This window comes from Lissotriton helveticus, unplaced genomic scaffold, assembly GCF_964261635.1.
Source record: "Lissotriton helveticus unplaced genomic scaffold, aLisHel1.1 SCAFFOLD_404, whole genome shotgun sequence".
NCBI classification, from domain to species: Eukaryota; Metazoa; Chordata; class Amphibia; order Caudata; family Salamandridae; genus Lissotriton; species Lissotriton helveticus.
In genome coordinates, this window is record NW_027612035.1 from 274241 (window position 1) to 295153 (window position 20913).

Below are 20913 nucleotides of genomic sequence, written 5' to 3' on the forward strand. Positions count from 1 at the left end.
AAAGGTTTAGAATCAAACTGAGTCTATACCGACATGCATTAACCCACTCTGTGGAAAAACCTTACCAGTGCGCTGAATGCCCGAAAAGTTTCAACCAAAAATCTTATTTAACTGAACATATGAGAATCCACTCTGGGGAAAACCCTTATCAGTGCTCTGAATGTCAGAAAAGGTTTTGTAACAAACGGAGTCTATCACGACATACAATAACCCACTCTGGGGAAAACCCTTATCAGTGCTCTGAATGCCAGAAAAGGTTTTGCAACAAACAGAGTCTATCTCGACATACAATAACCCACTCTGTGGACAAACCTTATCAGTGCCTGGAATGCCAGAAATGTTTCAGTCAAAAAGGCTGTCTCACTCAGCATATAAGAACCCACACTGGGGAAAAACCTTATCAGTGCTCTGAATGCCAGAAATGTTTCAGTGATCAAAGCAGTCTCACTGATCATACAAGAACTCACACTGGGGAAAAACCTTATCAGTGCACAGAATGCCAGAAATGTTTCATATACAAAAACAGTCTCACTCAGCATAGAAGAACCCACACTGGGGATAAACCTTATCAGTGCTCTGAATGCCAGAAATGTTTCAGTTTCAAAAGCAGACTCACTGAACATACAAGAATCCACACTGGGGAAAACCCTTATCAGTGCTCTGAATGCCCAAAACAGTTCAGCCGTAAATCACTTCTAACTGCACATTTGAGATTCCACACTGGGGAAAAACCTTATCAGTGCTCTGAATGCCAGAAATGTTTCATATACAAAAACAGTCTCATTCATCATATAAGAACCCACACTGGGGAAAAACCTTATCAGTGCTCTGAATGCCAGAAATGTTTCAGTCAAAAAGGCTGTCTCACTCAGCATATAAGAACCCACACTGGGGAAAAACCTTATCAGTGCTCTGAATGCCAGGAATGTTTCAGTGTAAAAAGCAGTCTCACTGAGCATATAAGAACCCACACTGGGGAAAAACCTTATCAGTGCTCCGAATGCCAGATATGTTTCAGTGTAAAATATCGTCTCACTCAGCATATAAGAACCCACACTGGGGAAAAACCTTATCAGTGCGCCGAATGCCAAAAATGTTTCAGCCAAAAATCTCATCTCACTGAACATGTGAGAATCCACACTATATAAATAAATTATCAGTGCTCTAAATGTCAGAAAAGATTCAGAGGTAGAGATGGTTAGAAGCGCCATAAGAAAACACACCATCAAAATAATTCAGTTCTCCGAATGCCAGAAAAGCATGCATTTTAAACTCAATCTCACTCTACATGAGCAGGCGCACACAGGGGGAAAACATTACCAATTTCTGGGAATGCCAGAAATTCCTATTTGATTGGCACAGCCTCACTAAATATAAGCGACTCCATACTGATGAAAAACCTTGAGTGCTCTGAATGCCAGAAAAGCTGCAGAGAAAAATGCTATTTCACGATGAGAAACTCCACACTAGAGAAAATCCTTATGCCATAAAAGGTTGAATCTGAAAGACAGTGTTATGCTTCATGAGCGATCCCACTCTGGGAAAAAACCTTAGGAGTGCTCGAAATGCAAGCAATGTTTTGGTTACAAATTACTTCTCACTTGACATGAGCGAACTCACACAGGGGGAAAAAAGCCTTATGTGTGTTCTGAATGTCAGATGAGGTTTAGTCTTGAATACAATGTCATTTCACATGAGAGAATTCACACTGGACTAAAGCCATATACAGGAGGGGAAAGCCAGAACCGTTATACTCAGAAAGGAGATTTCACTAAACATGAGAAATGCATCCACACCAGGTGAAAAGTAAGGCGTATCTTGAGTTGCAGAAAAGCTTCTAACAACCTGACTTTAGAATGAGAGAGCACATATTGTAGTTGCAATAGAATTCATCAAGAAACTCTTGCAGGATAACTTAGGCTGCCCGCATGCAACCTCCAAAGAAATTTCAGGCCTGGAAATATTTTTAATTGCAATAGAATCCACAATTTGAGTATCTGAAAGTTACAAAACTCTCAAGGTCTTTACTTTACACAGAGAAGTGTTAGTGCTTGCAAAAATCAACTAATTGCCCAAAAAATCACAATAATAATGTCTTAAATTTTACTCCACCCAAAAGGTTTCTACACACCCTTGTTTCTTAACATATGACTGATATCTATTTTTTCATGATAAGATTAAGCCTATGCGGAGTTCCTCAGTGAGGAACTCCGCAAAGTGACTGAAAAACTCTAGCGGTCAACGCGGAGTTCCGCAAGCAGCGGAGTGCGTAAGGGTCATGCAGTTTGTGGTGATTTCATCCCATGTCGGAGGATCATTTGGCCCTTCTCTTCCAGGAAGTTATGGATCTCTTTGTCAAACGCGTCCTTGTGCCAGAAGTAGGTCGGGGTTGCTACTCTCACTACTTCTTGGTACCCAAGAAGGACAAAGGCCTGCATCCTAGCTTAGTCCTCAGGGATATCAACCGCTTTCTCCGAAAGGAGAAGTTCAAGTTGTTAACCTTGGCTCAGGTCTTGTCTGCCTTCGAACCTGGAGATTTGATGGTAGCGTTGGACTTGAAGGACACTTACTTTCACATCCCCGTCTTGCCTGCCCACCGGCATTACCTACGGTTCACGGTAGGCCACATGCATTTTCAGTTTACCACGCTCCCCTTTGACCTTACCAGCCCCCCCCTCCCTCGGGTGTTCACGAAAGTGATGGCGGTGGTCGCTGCTCATCTGCGCAGATCAGGGGGTTCTAGTCTTCCCCTATCTTGACGACTGGCTGTTGAAGGCTCCCACCTCCAGACTACGACTGACTTCCTGCATTTGCTGGCGTTCTCAGTTAACGTGCTGAAGTCGCACCTGATTCCATCCGATAAGCTCCTTTTCATCGGATCGGTTCTGGACACAGCACAGTTTTGGGTCTATCCTCCCTAGCAGCAAGTCCAGGATATTGGGGCTATGATACCGATGTTTCAGCCTCCATCCCGGTGTTCGTGCCTCCTGCATCCTGCTGGTGCATCATGCCAGATGGCATATACGTGCTCTGCAGTGGGACCTGAAGTTTCAGTGGGCGCAGCACCAGGGGAATCTTTCCGATGACGTTCAGATTTCGGAGGTGACTGCAAGTCAGTTGCAGTGGTGGTTCACGAACCAGGATTGGGTCAACAGCAGATCCCTCTACCTTCCCCAACCTGAGTTCACAGTAGTGACGAATGCGTCACTCCTGGGTTGGGGCAGCCATATGGGAATGGTGGAGATCAAAGACCTCTGGTCTCTGGCAGAGTCCAGGCACCACATCAACCCTCTGGAGCTCCGGGCGATTCGTCTTGCACTGAAGGCATTCCTTCTTTCTGTCAAAGGAAGAGTGGTGCAGGTGTTCAAGGACAACACCACCGCCATGTGGTACTGCAACAAACAGGGCAGGGTGGGGTCGTGGACCGTATGTCAAGAGGCTCTTCGCCTTTGGACATGGCTGGAACATCAGGGCATATCTCTGGTAGTTCAACACTTAACAGGTTCACTGAACGCAAGGACGGACAAACTCAGCCGCCAGTGCATGATGGATCACAAATGGCATCTTCACTCGAAGGTCGTGGTAGGTCTCTTTCAGTAGTGGGGAGAGCCTTGGTTAGATCTATTCGCCACCGAAGACAACGCTAAATGTCAGCAGTTCTGCGTGTTAGAGTTTCCAAAGCGGCTCTCGCTCGGCGACCCTTTTCGTTGCAAGTGGAGTTGTGGCCTCCTGTACCACTTCTGCCAAGATTGCTGAAGAAGATCAAACGCGATCAGTCCCAAGTCTGGTACCCCGAGCTCTTGAGCATGGCCTTCGATCCTATTGTTAACAGATTTCTGAAGTGCATTACTCATCTCTTTCCTCCTTCTCCTTTCGTAATACCCTAGTGGGAGTTGACCTCACTTATCTTATGTGTGCTCCCTTTGAGCGCCTACATAATTGTCCTCTTCGCCTCCTTAGAAGACTAGTTTTTTGCTTGCCATCACCTCTGCTTGCAGGATGAGTGAGCTTCAGGCTTATCTTCCAGACCTCCCTTTCTTGCTGTCCATCCAAACAAAGTGTAAGCCCTCTTTTCTGCCCAAAGTGATAGCCTCTTTCCACATAGGCCTGACCATCAGATTACCTACCTTCTTCCCACCTCTGGTGTGTTTTTCTCTGCCAGGTGCACAACATATAGACTGTTCACACACTTTCTGTAGTATGCTTTGTTCTGAACAGATAAACTCTAATCCGCACTCTACTTCTATCCTCGTGTTAGTGCAGCCTGATGTAAACAGTAATTGTAATGTATTTAGATTTACATAACACTTACTATCCCATACGAACTTTGAAGAGCTTTTTCGACGAGTAGCACACTACTCTAGGATCCAAAAATGATTAGTGGTGAATTCGTATAGGGAAATATAAAATGTATATGAGAGCTGGACATGTTGGTCTGTTAGTTGGGTTAAAAAAGATAGTGGACGGATAGAAGAGGGAAGGTTCTGCATTAATATAGCGCTTGCTACCCCTGATGAAGTGTTGAAGTGCTTTTCGGCGAGTAGCATGCTACTCCAGATCCCAACAAGATGAATAGACAGATCAATTATGGTGGGGAGGCTGTTTTATTGTATACACACAACTGTACACAAATTAATTAAATTCCATTGTAAAGTTGTATCCAAGAGGCAAGTATAGTCTCTGATAATAATGTATACAATACTGATAAGTTTTAAGTTGGCTTGCCATCAAGACTGATGCCCCGTAATGTTGATCCAAAGTCATCTGTGCTGGAGTATCTTGGACTCTTTTTGAATTGTACCATCTACCTTGTAGGTACTGCTATTTGTATCATGTCCACGTTGTAGGCAGACATAAACGCCTAAATTCTGCACTATTTATATTAAGCATAATAAGCATAATGTAAGTGAGCAGATGACAGTAAGCACTGTACAAGCTGTATTAGGTGCTTAGAAGTAGAGTGACATAGAGGGCAATAAACACTCACTAAATCTTTTTTATTATTATTAACAGTCCTCATAAGAACATACAATTCAATACGATATACAAATAGCCCATTGGGGAACAGTTCAGGCATCATCTGGGGATTACACATCCGAGAAACACAAGTGTCTTTCATGAATACAAATTGACTACTCCTCTAAGGACTCCACTGTATTATTGACACAGGCAAAAAGGCAAACAAGCAGTCAGGAGGCGCACTGATTGTATACCCCCACCTGACAGGATGGTGACTGACCCCAACCACCTGCAGGGGAAACGTGCCACCTCACTTAATAGCTGCCAGACGCTTTACTATGTAAGCAGACTGGTGGTTTACAACTGCACGTACGTTGGGGCACCACATGTTTTTTCCAGCATAATCTGGTGTGCTCCCCCTGTGTGGGATGATAGCACCCACTGAAAACTGCACCGTTGTGTAGTCTGGGACAGTGCACCTTCCATGTAATTCTGAACTGGGCCTTTAAATACGGTACTATTTTGTGTGCCTATTTAATTCAGGTATACAAAGAAGGTGGTACTACTTGTATACTAGGGTAGGACAAGGAAGATTACATTTCTATGGTGGCACAAATGTTTTTGTCAAAGTGCTTTATGCCCTAAATACTCTCCCGTACGCTGAACCTAATGAGATTACTTAGAATACACCTCTGCGTGCCTAATGCTGCCATTTGTATTTCAAGACCAGTGATTAATGTGGCTTTATCAAGTTTAAAGCCATTAGGCGTTTCCGACCTGTCTGATACTTGCATATGGAAAAGATGGGTCATTTGAACCTAAAGATAGATAAACATATTCATAGGTCACGATTTATGTCTGCATCTAATATAAAACTGTAAATTAGGAGAGGTGAGAAGTTAAAGGCAGCCGCTAATCGAGCTGCATTTGTACATAGGTCTTCCTATATTATGATATCTATTCCTGCTTAAGTCTTTAATTGTAATGAATACTTTAATACTCAGGCATGAAGTCATCGTCGAGCTGTTTAGATAATCCACCTGTCTCGCCACTTCTTTCCCACTGCATCCTTAACCAGTGGCCTAGCGAGTGTGCCTTGGGCCCCAAGGCAAGAAAGGAAATGTGACCTCTGCCGTTTATTTGGACTGTGGACTGTGGAAAACAGCAATAATCATTGTTCTGTGGGCCCCTCAGGCCTCTGTTTGAACTGTGACAAACAGCAGTTATCAGGGTTCAGTGGGCCTTTAAGGCATCTGGGACCTGGTGCCACTGCACCTGCTGCACCAATGGGAAGCTGAGCCCCTGCCCATAACAGCTTATATTCTAGCCCCACTGGAGAACCGAAACAGCAAAGTACTGATCTGGCCATATATGCAGGCATGCAGCCGCCTCTTCGACTGAAGGGATTTAAGTCGCATGAAAGCAGCATGCGGGAAACAACCATTTTCTGAGGTAAAGTCAACCAACACCTCGTCTGTTCCAACCTGAATCCATTTAAAACCAGGGACGAAAAAACGGTTCATCGTCATCCCTTGCTTATCAAAAGGGTAAAACAGATTCATCTAACATTACAGTGTACCACATAACAAATTGTGAAAACTAGCATGCATATAGAAAGGGCAGCCTTTGGCCAAAATAGCCATTTTCCCTACCCATACTTTTAACACAGCTTATTAAAAAAATGCTAATTACATTGTCATCCGGAAATAGTCATTAGCGCCTACTCATAACCAAATGCCACTTAGAATTGTCTTTCACTTCAAGCTTTCAAAGGTAAATTGATATAAAAGCAGTATTGAATTTTTTGACGTTGTGTACTCTTACCAAAATTTAGAGCATCAAGAAAGAAGGAGTTGTTTATATATACTAAACCTCCAGAAACGTTTGATTAACCAGTTATAAAGTCACGTCTAGCTTAGTTAGTTTATAGTCTTCTTTTTTTTAATAGTAATTATTTCACATTGTTACTGAATATGCATGGCTAAACGCTTATAAGGTCCCAAAGGCGAGACCTATTGGCTATGACAATGCTTGTTATTGATTGAGTACATTGAGCTGCACAACTTTTGATTAAGTCCTGAAGAAAGCCGCAAACACCTCTTTGGAGGGTTAATAGGCGGAAACATGTTGACCTCTTATTGACTCGAACAGTGCATATATATTTCTCCTAAAGTGTCCTTGTTTTTAATCCTGGCCGAGGGGTGTACAAATAATGGAAACCACATACCCTTTAGCAAGTTTTAACTTTTAACTTTCACTCTGCTGCCCCCACTACCCTGAGCTCATTATTGTGATATTTAGTATACCTTTCTCTATAACAAAATATGCCTGAACTCCTCCTCTCAGTGAGGGGGTTGTTTCATGGTGCAAAGAGATTCCCAATAAGGAAGCGTGCCAACTATGGTGGGTGAGGGAAATCATCCTTTTAAAGGGATATTTCATCTTAGCTAGGTCTTAATTTGCAACAGTAATCATCAGAGACCCAAGGGTTTCTTGATTGTGGTAGAAATGCATTTTAACACCTTCATTGTTCGTTCAAGCACAGACCATTGCATGAAATGTTGTGATCTATGTAGGGAAGATACTCTGTGCACTGACAAAATGTGTTAAAAAGACAGAAAGTTGATAATCGCATTAAATAACTTCTCAAACCTGGATTTATCTAGAAGAGAAGTCTGTTAATTCTATCATATTTTTGATACCACAAGGTATAAGAAATTATGGGATCTTTATCTGATATCTTCATCCGTAAATTATTGAACATAAACTTTTCCAAGTATTATTTCTAAAGATTAAGGAATTGGTCTTTTCTAAACTAACCCCAGTGCGTATCACTACAATAACCACCTCTCGCAAATCAATATTGTGCTTGTTTTAGTGAGAAAGCTAAATGATCTAGGAGAAACCAGGACCTGGCATCAGTATTTTTCTTAGGAAGCTTCAAGTTAGAGTGAAAACACTTTTTAGAATGCCCCAAAAATTGTGATGAAGATATTTCAATATGTTTGACAAAAAGAATAGGTACATTTCATCACAATATTGAAATTCTGAACTAACAGGAACAAATATTTACGCAACATTACAAAAATTTTAGAGACTAAATTTCAGCAATATAGGAAATACTGAGGTTCATGTACTAATAATCCATTTGGTAAAAAGTGGTTGCTTGTAGAGTCAGCACACTACTCTGTCTGTGATAGCTTTTAGATAAAGGCATTTTTAATGCACCCCATTTTACTTTCAGTTTCACAAATGTCCCATTGGGTTACTACCTCCTGTTACTGTTTTTCAGTCCACGTATGGTTTCAAAGCTCAATACACACCTTAACAATGTATTAAATATTCAGAAGGGAAACTATTAACATTCCCCTTCCAAATTCTGAATTGTTAAATGGGCTTAGTAAATTTCAAAAAGGGGTTTAGCATTTGCAAACTCTGTGAATTACTTAACCAGTAGATTTTTTTTAACAATAAAACATGAGGCAATTTTTCTCAACTCCCTCCAAATTAAGTTTGCTAATATTGTTAGTTGAATGATAACCGGTGTATGTACCTATTTAGTGTTAGTGTTGCTTCAGATCAAATCAAAACCATCACACATAACTCTTACACAATACTTAAAGACAGAATTTCTGACATCCAGCGTTAATGTTTTGTTAAATATATTTGCAAATGTTGTCACTTAAACAGGAAAGCAGCTAAAGCAGTCCCTGGACATAAAATAGGATGTAATCATAATCTTTATATACATTTTCTGAGTTTCAGGAACAATGTGTGTCTTCTGGGTTTACTCTAAACCACTATATTAAACATATTCAATGATTTTAGATTTGATCTGTTTGTACTGGTTTCCATTGCAGACTTTAATCTAGATTTAGACCAGGGATCAATTCCACCCATGGCTTTTTAAAATCTATTTATCAATGATCTGTATTAGTGTTATTGCAACTAAAACTGTAATAGAACTGATCTGAGAGATGGACCTTCAAGTATTATGCTCAGTCAATTTCTTGAACAAACTATGGAGTTAAAATCTGAATATATTAGATCATCAAGCATTGCCTTACCACTGTATTTTACATCAATAGATTTCTTATCAGCACATTTTCTCTAAGTACAATTCAGTCATCTTCTATTTTTCACGGAGCTCATGCGGGGTCTGTTAGAACTCTTTAAAAAATATGACATTTAAATGTCCCAAAAATCAGGAATTCTAGTTTCAAGCCTGGTCAAACCTTAATGAATGCTGCACCAAACGATGCCCTTCTGTTCCTACATTTTATTGTGCACCATGATTCAGAAATGGCATGTTCTTGCTTTCGGAGGTAAAATTCTAAACATATTTATTGTTATTGCCAGCCGAAAAATTATCACTAATTGGGAAGATAACAACAAGTGGTCTTGTGATGCTTGCTGGAATGGGAAGTGTTTAATCAAAAAGTGGATGGAATTCAAGTTTAGGAGACAATTTTTTACAAAAGTGTATGGATTTTGTATATATTTCAAATTGTTGATCTCCAAAGTGGCCGAAATAAATAAATGAATTGAAATTCAAGTTTATCATTTGAATCCTATTGTTGGAAAAGATGTGATTTTGAACTCCATGGGGCGGTTCCTTTCCAGAAAGCATTCAGGTTGTTATCAAGAGTCAAATAATGCTGAGGAGGTTAAAATATTCAAATCGAATTCTAATTACATATAAAATGTTCATTGTTCAATATATTTCTCTTAGTGTTTTAATGTGAGGACTTTATTGCTTAAGCAAAATAATTAGTATTTGTTTTTCTATATGTAGGAAGCATTACATTAATGAATTCACTGTATCCCATCTTCTTTGTTTCCTTTCCTGTTCTTTATGAACGTTTCTATTGTTGAACTTTAAAGATTGCCCAAAATTAGGAATTGTGCTCTACATAACTTTGCTGTGTTACAGTATGTTGATTTTTATGTACTACTTTTGTCTCTTATGTGTATGGCAACTGATGTTTTGTTTTGCTTTAATAATCAGCTTATGTTTATTAGGTTTTATTATTCAATAACATGTTTCAAACGCAACAAATGGTAGTTGATATGTATTTACAACTGCATTTTTATTGTAGGGGCACTTTGAAAGGGGCCAACAATATGGTCTGTGGGATGATGGAGGACCACATTGGCATCAGCAGGGAGAGGTTTGGGCAGGTGATTGGGGGTACAAGTAAGGTTGGAAGTAGGGGGAACAAAACATGTACATTGTGTGAACTGTGACTCCTGGAGTTATTGTGAGGGATACCATGCTACCCTCTAAATGAATCCCCTAGTGATTATTGTATTTATTCGGTTTCATAATAGAAAACCATAAAAGTCATACATAAATGATAAAACATCTTCCAAGTTACAGATTGACAATTATAATATGTCCAAGTTAATCAGAACACAAGATAAAAATTCATGAATTACAGTACAGAAGTTAATCGCAGCTTGACCTGAGTCTAACAGCGACCCATAAAAAGTTAAGCGTATGCAAAACAGTGTCATTAGAGAGCAGTTGTAAAATATAAGAGCTGGTCTCACCCTCCTAAAACCCACTTTTTTGAGAATGGGAATAATAAATAACTTTCTAGGGACAGCATAAAAACTACAAAACAATAAAAAGTGCATCATGTCCTGAGGCGACTCACCGTTGCAGCCACAGGGCATGAGACACTGGCCTCTGTGGGAGCCACGAGGGTGTGCCAAGAGGTAATGGAAGATGTTGAGCCGAAACCGGATCAATAGAAAACGATCATGAATGCTTTTAAGCCCTAGAAGATACGGTTCGGTGGTTGGTACAGTTTTTAACACAATGTACTTACGCACACTAGGCTTACACAGCTCATTTCCCTCTCTATCACAGCAGCTCATTCTTTAAAAAACACTCTTTGACCAGAGAAAGGTCCCTCTTACATATGAATTCATGCGCTCAGGGTTAGTGAATAGTTCCCACCTACCCTGGTAAGGCCAACTCTTCTATACTGGAGCCATCGGATGCTTGAGACATGGTCAAGTGAAAGGCATTCCCATAGGACATCTTTGCAAGTGTATTTTCTTAATTAGCCCAAATATTAAGCCACAAAGCCAGGGGACGGAAATCCAGTACATCTGAGAGGAAAGGCATCCCCAACTCTTTGTGCACGACATTAACCGGGGTGCTTTGTGGGACAGAAAGGGCCCATCACAGGAAAGAGTTTTCAGCACTTTGCACTGCCCCTACCCCAATGTGGCCCCATATCTCACTCCCATAACTAACCTTTGAGATATATTTGTCTTCATATGTCTTCAAAAGAGACCCCATTGGCTTCCTTCCCACTCTGCTGGCAAAGTTAAAAACAGCTGTAAAACCTTTCCCTACATCCCCTTTCTTCCAAGTTAGCAAAGGGCACCAACTCAAGGAATCGTCAAACACAACTCCCAAATAGGAGAAAACATTGGTCTTCGGTATTGACGAAAGTCCGAATTTAAAAGTGAACTGCTTAGCTTTACGAGGTCCCACCTGCATAATGAACGACTTGGAATGATTAAACGAAAGGTCCAAGTCCTTCATAAAAAGGGCAAAAGAATTCAGAAGAATTTGTAGGCACCTAGCTGTCCTCGCCCAAGGACTGCGTCATCTGCGTATAGGAGGGCTGGCAGGCTACGCTTGCCTACCTGGGGACAATCAGCATGTGTGATCAAAGGGCCTTCTCTAAGGAATTAATATATAGATTAAAAAGAAAGGGTGCTAAAATGCACCCTTGACACACCCCTCTCTTGATGTCAAGCTTACTGGACACTTTCAGATCCTTTGAATAGCGGACAACCGTGGTTGAATCACGGTGACGATCCCTCAGAAATAAAATTATGTTACTGTCAATGCCAATGGAGGACATCAACTGCCACTGCTTGGACCTATTGACACAGTGGAATGCTGAGGACAGGTCCATGAAGGCTAGGTATATGGGGCTGGAACGAGCCACAGTGTATTTGTTCAGAACCATGTGCAGGTTTAAAACACTGTTCCACAGTGGAACGACCTGGGCGAAAGCCGTATTGGATATCGGATAAAAAGTTGTTTTCATCAACCCAAGATACAAGTGTGTCAAGTACCATGCGGCCCACCACTGAGTCCAGAAGAGAAATGAGCCTATAACAATAGGTACTGTACCGATCTACCTTTTTAAATACCGGGACTATGATAGATAAAGCCCAAGAATCTGGGCGGCCAACCTGGACTGCAGCATTGATGACAGCTGTGAGGACAGGCACCCAGGTTTCTACGTGGGTGATGTAGAGATCTGACGGGATCCCATCTGGCGCGGATCTTCTTTTTAGACAGACCCAGAATACCGTCTCTCACCTCTTGCGTGGTGAAAATAAGTTCCAACTTGTCTTTCACCCTTTCCTGCCCCTCAGTTGGTGGGGTATCCGCCTGGAAGATACCCTCGAAATGATGTACTCAATTGTCCTCAGTGATATTGGCTTCCAGTAAATTAGCATTATTAGAAAAATTAGAAAAATGTAGTGAAACTCTGACCTTTCAAGATGCTATCCTGAAGTACAGACCCCAGCAGAGTTATTTAGCCCTCATCCAGGTGTGTTACTCCTGTATTGTTAAAGTTTACCAGATGTAGCTTGCTCTTTCCACTGGATAACAGCATCACATGTAAATTGGGAGAGACGTTTAGTGAGGTAGCAGAGATGCCAAGGACAGCTAGAGAAACAAAGGTGATAAGCCTCCCCTTGGCTCTCCCTGACCTGGATGGTGTTGCTGGAATGAAGAGGGTTTTATAGCCATCCTGGTGATAATTATTGTCTACAGCCCAAGTTTCTTGGAGGCATATCTCATCAAAGCTCTTAACAAGGGCTAACCATTTGGTGTTCTCAATCTCACTCTCCAGCCCCGCGATATTCCAAGAAAGAAATTTACACCCTCCATTCACACTCGATGCCTGTACATTACCCTCGGATGCGGGTTCCACAGGGTCCGAAAGACCTACACATCGTCAATCGCAATCTTCCAATGAGCTCAGAGGAGTAAACCTATTTGCTGTGCTTACCCCTATCATCCCCTCTGCACAACCCCTATGGCCCACCTCTTGGAGCCGCTAGCGCTGGGACAGTAGTTGGTAATAATTGGGTCTGTAGAAGTGTTGAGATTGCGGAGTTCCAACACCTGTAGTTAGACTGGGCTACCTTGCTTAAGATTCGGTTTACCATGACTGGATTGTTAAAATTGATGATAATACAGTCCCCCAGCCTGGATTTCTTGGCGCTACCAACCCACTGTGTCCAGCGCACCATGAGAATTTTGTTTTCCACCCTAAGCCCAGTGGCAATGTTGGAATTGAGCCAGTGCACCACCTTATTGTTCAGCTGGTAAAAGTCTTCCTTGGTCCTAGGGTTTAGGCATGGTACTCACACCACGACAAGTGTTGTGGACTCTGGTAGGAGATGAACAGTGCCCAAACTAGGAGAATAGTTATTCAAGTCCCCGGGGGTTTCATGGCTTCCAGTCTTCCCACCTATCATCGGAACTGTAAAATCTGCCCACTTTGAAACCCTGAGATTGCAGAGACTGAAAAGATACTGAGTTCTGGGTGACCCCCATCCCCCTCCGGTTGGTTGAACGGTCTTTAGGGTCAGTTCTGGGCATAATAGGTGGTGTTGTATCTCCTACCATGTGACTAGACTGCTTCGTGATAGACACTGCTCTGTCTCCTACCCCCGTGCCACTACCACTGGGACTGGAAATGGTGGTCGAGATCGTAGGCCTTGTAGGAGGGATACTTGTGTAGAGCAGGGCATGGTACCCTTGCAAGGAGGCGATCAGTGCAGACAGGTTTCTTTCCAGTGCAGGAAGTTGTAGTAGGACGGGGTCCAATTTAGTTCCAAATGCTGACAGCAAGGCTGCTTTGAGCATGTCTAACGAAAGAGCATCCAGGTTAGGCACTACTGGGTGGACTGCTGAAGATGACTGTGATCCAATGTTCTTTCTGCGTTTACAAGGGCCCCCAACCAAAGGGCGCTTCCTCTTAGCGCCTCCTGGGCCCAACCCATTGCCAGGGGTGATGTCAGTGGCTGACCTAAAAATTGGTGACTGGGCACCGACGCACGTGACAACAACTGGTGTAAAGGGGGTCGATACCCCCAGCTTTGTCTTGAGGCATATTTTGAGGTATGTCCACCAAGCCTACTTGAGGGGACTGAGGCTGAGTATGGGAACCGGCATATGGAGCAACAGAAGAAACCACCAGGGAAGGGTGGGAAGATGAGCGAGATAATCATCTAATAGCCAATTCAATCTCCTTGTTCAGAACCCCAGCAGCATGCTGCAAAAAAAACATCCTATGTATGACTTTTATGGTGTTTTTGTTTTATAAAACCGGATACATTTTGTTGAATCCCCTAATGTTTAGAAGAAACATAGATTAGACAGTAATGGATCTTAAAGTCAGACTGTTCTGCCTGCTATTGCTGCATTTGGTGAGCCAAGTTTACACAGGCTGTAACTTGATTGGTATAAAATATATTCTTAGGCATCACTATCTCCTTATTCCTTTATTCTCTTATCTGTAAACACTTTGGGGCACATGCATCAACCTATTTAGGAAGTGCAAACGGTGCGAATCGGTAAATTCGGCTGTTTGCACTTCCTAAATACGTTTTTGGGATGCATCAAACTCTTTTTCAATATTCGTATTTTTTTGCATTTCTTAAAAATGCAAATGCATTTAAGGAATCGCATTTGTGCGATTCCTTAAATGCAATGCTTCAATTTTAAAAAAAAATGCGAATTTTGAAATTGGAAGTGCAAATTAACACGAGGTTGACCCTCGTGGTAATTTGCTTAAACCTGTCAAAAAGCAAAAAAATTGATTTTTTAAACTGTCATGTTACAGACACACATGTCCTTAGGACATGTGTGTGTGAAACATGCACTTTCAAATGCATTTCAGGGGTGCAGGGGGGGGGGTCCTTTGGACCCCCCCTGCACCCTTGGAATGCATCAACAAATTGCGAATTCGTAAATGCCTTCCCATTGACTCCTATGGGCCTTTCGGCCCATAGGAATCAATGGAATTTGCGAAAAAGCAGTTGGGAATTCGGTATTTATTTGTGATTCGGTAAAAATTGCGATTTTTACCGATTCACAAATAAATACCGAAAAAAATGATGCATAGCATTTTGCAATTCTTAATTTGCGATTCGGTATTTTTCACAAATTAAGAAATGCAAAATGTATGAATGATGCATGTGCCCCTTTGAGTGTTTGGAAACAGGCTCTGTTAAAGTAGCGAGTGCTTTAAAAAATCCTTGTGAACCCCGCAACAAGGTGTTTAGTTCACAGAGTTGGGCAGCCACAAACCTCACCCATTTATTCCTGGCTTGACCTCTTTGCCAAAATATTGTGGTTCAGAACTCTCTATTAAAGGTCTGGGCAGCTTGCACTCAGTGGCATTTCCTTGATAAGAACAATCCCAGTCTCACCATCACCGACAGTGACATCCACGTTGTGTAACAAACATGATGGAATCTATAAAACCAGGAGATTTGTTTTTCAGCCTCCCCTTGTGACACATTGTGTTCTCAAGATCTATCCCTTCGTTTATAACAGTTACAGGAATAGCTTAAATCCAACTAAACATTTGAAGTAAGTTTGTGATTGAAAAACAGGACTATAACATTGGGTAGTCTGAGATGCATACTTCGTATCATCCCCCTTATACCATACAGCAAGCAGCAGCTAAACCGCCACCCAACTGATTGGCCATCTTTAAACATTGTAAAAACGTGCATGTACACGCTGGGGCTGCCAGCTGCAACCCGCTTATGTTGTAGGTCTTCTCTGCCGTGTTTCGTTAACCAGAAGCGCGAAGAGAAGCCACAATTATTTTTTTCGTTCTTCAGAACATGGAGTTTTGAAACGTCTAATGAATATATCAATCTTTTACTTATACTTTAAGTTATTAGACTCTAAGGGCCAGATGTAGGTAAATAGTATTTACCGATTCTAAAATACCGAATTTTACCGATTTGGTATTTTAGAATCGGTAAATGCTATGTAGGTAAATATTCGGTAAAAATTACCGAATCGTTAAGATTCGGTATTTACCGAATCGGTATTTACAGATTCGGTAATTGCCATTCATTCCTATGGGCCTGGAGGCCCATAGGAATGAATGTCAATTATCGAATCGGAAAATACCGATTCGGTAAAATAGGGAAAGATTCAAGGGTGGCAGGGTGTCACATTGACACCCTGTTGCACCCTTGAATATTGCTTGTGTGCACATGTGGCACACATACATGCCCTAAGGGCATGTATGTCTGCCACATGGCACTGGTGTAAATGCACAGATTTGCATTTACAGAGGTATTCGTTATTTACCACCAACTAATAGTTGGTGGTAAATAACAAATCCTTAAAGCACTGAAGCACTCTTCAAAGTGCTTCCTACATATCATTTACCGATTCGGTAAATACCTAATCGGTAAATGATGATTCGGTAAATACCGAATCGTTAAATACCGATGTCTCAGAGTCAAGGCACTAGGATCTGCTCCGTCAGCAGTGGGGCATCTTCGTGGTCAGAGCGGACCACAGCATGTTCCAAATGAAAGCTGCTGCCTGCGTGAAGATGCCACTCACTTTGTTTGATTTCACAGTTTTTTATTTCGGTAGGCAGCAACAGTTTGGACAAGCCCTTCGTGCAAAATATACGCCAATTACTGCTACGCGTTTCGGAACACTTCCTTCGTCATGGCTTGGCGGTTGTGGGGATCGACATCCGCATTAATTGCACAGGTGTTTTCTAGTGTTTAGACTCCGCCCAGTGGGCGTGTCTTTACTTGACATGCTGGATACCGTAGTTCATGTTTACTCTGTAGTAGAGTTTTGAGCTGTCACTACTCCTCCAAAAACACAATTAAAATGCTGATAGGGGCAAGGTCAGCCCGCTGCTTCTTTGTGCCCACTCGAACCGGTACAAAGTTCCACACAGTGTCTCAGAGTCAAGGCACTAGGATCTGCTCCGTCAGCAGCGGGGCATCTTCGAGGTCAGAGCGGACCACAACATATTCCAAATGAAAGCTGCTCGCTGCGAGAAGATGCCACTCACTTTGTTTGATTTCACCGTTCTTTATTTCGGTAGGCAGCAACAGTTTGGACAAGCCCTTCGTGCTATATATATTATATATATATATATTCACTGAAAAAACCATAGGTTTCAGGCCTTATATAGTTAGGAATTAGCATTTACCACTGTGGGAAAAGCATGAGATAATAGTTTTCTTTCAAACATGATTCATGATATCCCAGCAGAAGGCTTTTTCACATGGTAAAATCACCTTAGAACACACCACAATTCCTAAAATGAGTATGGTACCATCAACAAATGATTTATAATGTAACTAAAGTCCTAAAACCTTCTATTAACTGCAATGCTTTTTAATGAGGTGCGTTCATGTATATTGGTCCCAAGATGGCTGCCAACACTTCTTGGATGAAGTGCTGAGAGCCAATCAGATCTCACGATGAGATGTGTGGTTAGGCTCCGCCCAGATATATACATTTTTTTCCTTTTAATTTTCTCAGGAACTACTGGAGGGATTTACACCATTTAAGCAAAAGCGTGATCTGCGAATCAGACTCTACCATTTTGCCACATTTCTAGTAATTCCGTTCAGCTGTACAGGCTCTAGCCGTGTCTAATCGTCCAATGGAAAATAACATGGGGAAAACACGTTTTGGGACCCCCCTTTTTTCTCAGCCCCCACTTGACGAATCCCCCCAAAACTTTCAGGAAAGGAGCAGAGCGGAGCGGGCCATCTTCTTTGAGAAATTCGCGAAGATTCATCAACCGGCGCCAAAGTTATTCCCAATAGAATGTTACGGATTTCCTATGGAAACTAGGTCCTAACTATACATACCTACTGGCGACCGCCAGTAGGTAATATATAGATATATATTGTCTACTGACGGTCGCCAGTAGGTAGTTATAGTTAGGATTGATTTCCAAAGGGAAATCGCAACATTCTATTGGGAATAACTTTGGCGCCGGTTGAGGAATCTGCCTGAATTTTTCCTCAACTTTGCCCCTGAAAGTTTAGGGGGGATTCGTCAAGCGGGGGCCGAGATAAAAGGGGGGTCCCAAAACGTGTTTTCCCCCTGTTAATTTCCATAGGGCGGTCAAACTCAATTTTAGCTCGAACGGCTGAATGGATTTTCACCAAACTTGGCAAAATTGTAGGGACTGGTAGCCCGATGTGCCTTTGCTATGTCTCAAGATATGTGCTCCAGAGGATTTTGAGTAATTTGGGTTAAAAAAAATATATATATCTATAGCCGCGCCCCGGTACGCGCTCCGGGGAGCGCACCGGGCACGCTACGCGACTTGCGCACGGAAAGCTGATTGACTTTCGGGTGTCTGTAAACATTCGAAACAGTCCGCAGCAGCCGCCATCTTGTGTCTCGGTAGGATTGAGATACAAGAGGTGGCAAAAAACAAAGGGGGAAATGAGCAAAAGGGGGCAGGGTAGACCCCCCCTGACCCCCTAGGTTTGATGTGAAGGCCATAAAAGGGACCCGCGGGACAAACATTTTTTTAATTTTTTTTCGATTTTCGCGGGGGGAGCGCCCGGTACGCGCACCGGGGAGCGTACCGGGGAGCGTACCACGGGGAAAACCCAGTGAAACAGGAAAATAATAATTTAAAGTGCTTAGAGGTAGGGTAGCTCTGAATAGAGTTGTTGTGTTGTTTGGGTGTTTTAAGTACCAACATGCAGGTACCAATGCTGAGTCTTAAATTTAATGTACACCGTTTCCTCTGTAGATATCTTGCATGTTGTTACAGAAGTTATTGTGTTATATGGAATCCATATCATAGTCTGTCAGGAAAGCAGAAAGAACATGGAGGCAGGAGATGAAAAAGAGATGTCAAATACACATTGGAGATAATATAGTGGGAGAAAGGAAGTATCTATGAGCAAAATTACTATGTAACATAAAAAAGTTGCACAGTATACTATAAGTCTGACTTTACATTATAATCAATTTGGTACTAGTTTATGAATTACATATAAAAATGAATAATGTCTCAAACAATTTTAGAATTATTAAATATAAATCTATTTTTCAGATTCTTTTTCCAAATTTAACAGAACTTCTAATAACAGATTGTCGGAAATGTCCTCATTTTGAATCAGCGAATCTACTGATTCTACACATTGAAGTAATTCATAGTCCCGTGACTCATCCATGAATTCTAAGTCATCAATGGGTTCAATAACTTGTTCATTGTTGCTCTCCAGAACAATTTCGAAGGAAATATTTTGCTCTCCTTCCATTTTTTTGCTGTAATTTGCATAAAGAATAAATATATCAGTAGAGATAGGGCACTGTTGGGTTTAAGTTCAGACAGGTAGTTTGGATTTTTTAACAGTGAAGTTATCTTTGGGCAGGGTATGGTATCAGACTGGAAGTAGAAATATAAAAAAGTGTATATCATGAAGCCTAAGTAAATTCATAATTATACAAGAGAAGTCTAACTCCATCCATAACTATAACAGAGAAGTCTATCTCAATCTATAACTATTACAGAGGGATAGTATATAACTATCAGAAAATGTTTTCCATATTAACTTAAAGTGCACAACATACTTCAGTTTTCAAAATAACATCTTACCTTTCAAAAAGAAGTTTAAGTTGTCAGTGAAAATGCTCTTGAAATGTACTTCAGGAAGTAGTAGTCAAAATGACTGTGTTTCCCTCTCTTTCTTTATATATATTCATGTACATAACCAATCAAATGTCATGAAATAATAGTAGAAAATGAAAGTAACATTTTAATTGGTTGTCAATTCTAACACTTCAGATGTGTTTTTGTGAAGTAATTTACCGCAGGATATTTAGAGAGGTCTACAGGCTAAATGGCTCAATGGAATTCCACCAAATTTGGGAAAATGGTAGGGATTGGTATGTAGTATGAGCTATTCTATATTTGGTGAAAGTGTCTCCAGTGGTTTTTATGTAAATTAACTTTTAACATTTTTTGGGAGCGCTTCCCGGTGTGCGCCCCGGTACGCCTACCGGCAGCGCTACAGGAGTCCTCCATTTTGTGTTTCGGTAGATTTGAGACAGAAAATGGCGGACAAACAACGTTGGGAATGGGTATAAGGGGGCACGGTAGGCACTCCCTGACCCCCTAGGTTTTCTGAGGGGGTGTTAGGAGGCCCATATAGGCCCCAAAAAAATAATTTATTTTTACATTTTCGCGGGGGAAGCGCCCGGTACGTGCACCGGGGAGCGTACTGGGGAGCGTACTTTGGTGAGAAATAGTGAAAAAATTAGAAAAAGATAATCATTTGGAGTGATCAGAGGTAGGGTAGCCCTGAAAAGAGCTTTTGGGTTCTGTGGCTGATTTAGGTACCTACAAGTAGGTTCCAATGCACAGTCTTAAATTCAGGAGGAATATTCTATTCCCCTCATCTGAGAAGTGCACACCATCTGCTCTGTAGATATCTTGCATGTTGTAACATAAGTTGTTGTTGTATATTGAACCCATTCCATAGTCTCTCATGTAAGCAGAAACAGATTTATTCACATGTTTCCGTGCTTTCTCAAATTGTGGACAAAATTGGTTGGATAAGTTCCAGTTCTGTCTTTGGCATATATTGGAGTATACCATGGCAGTTTGTGGAAAAAGTGTCATCAATTGCGCAAAGGTGTCCTTTAAAAGCATCTCCAGGCCTACCCCAGTCAAAGTGCCTAGGTCATTTCCACCACAGTGCAAAATTATGAGGTTAGGGTGTGGCAGATGGTAAAAGGTTTTCACCAATGGTATCAATTGATGACATCTCAATCCTCTTTGGCCAATCCATTTTATGTCTACATTTGGTAAATCAAGGTTGTGTAAATTTCTGATAGCTGCATACCTTTGAGCCCAGTGGATATAGCTA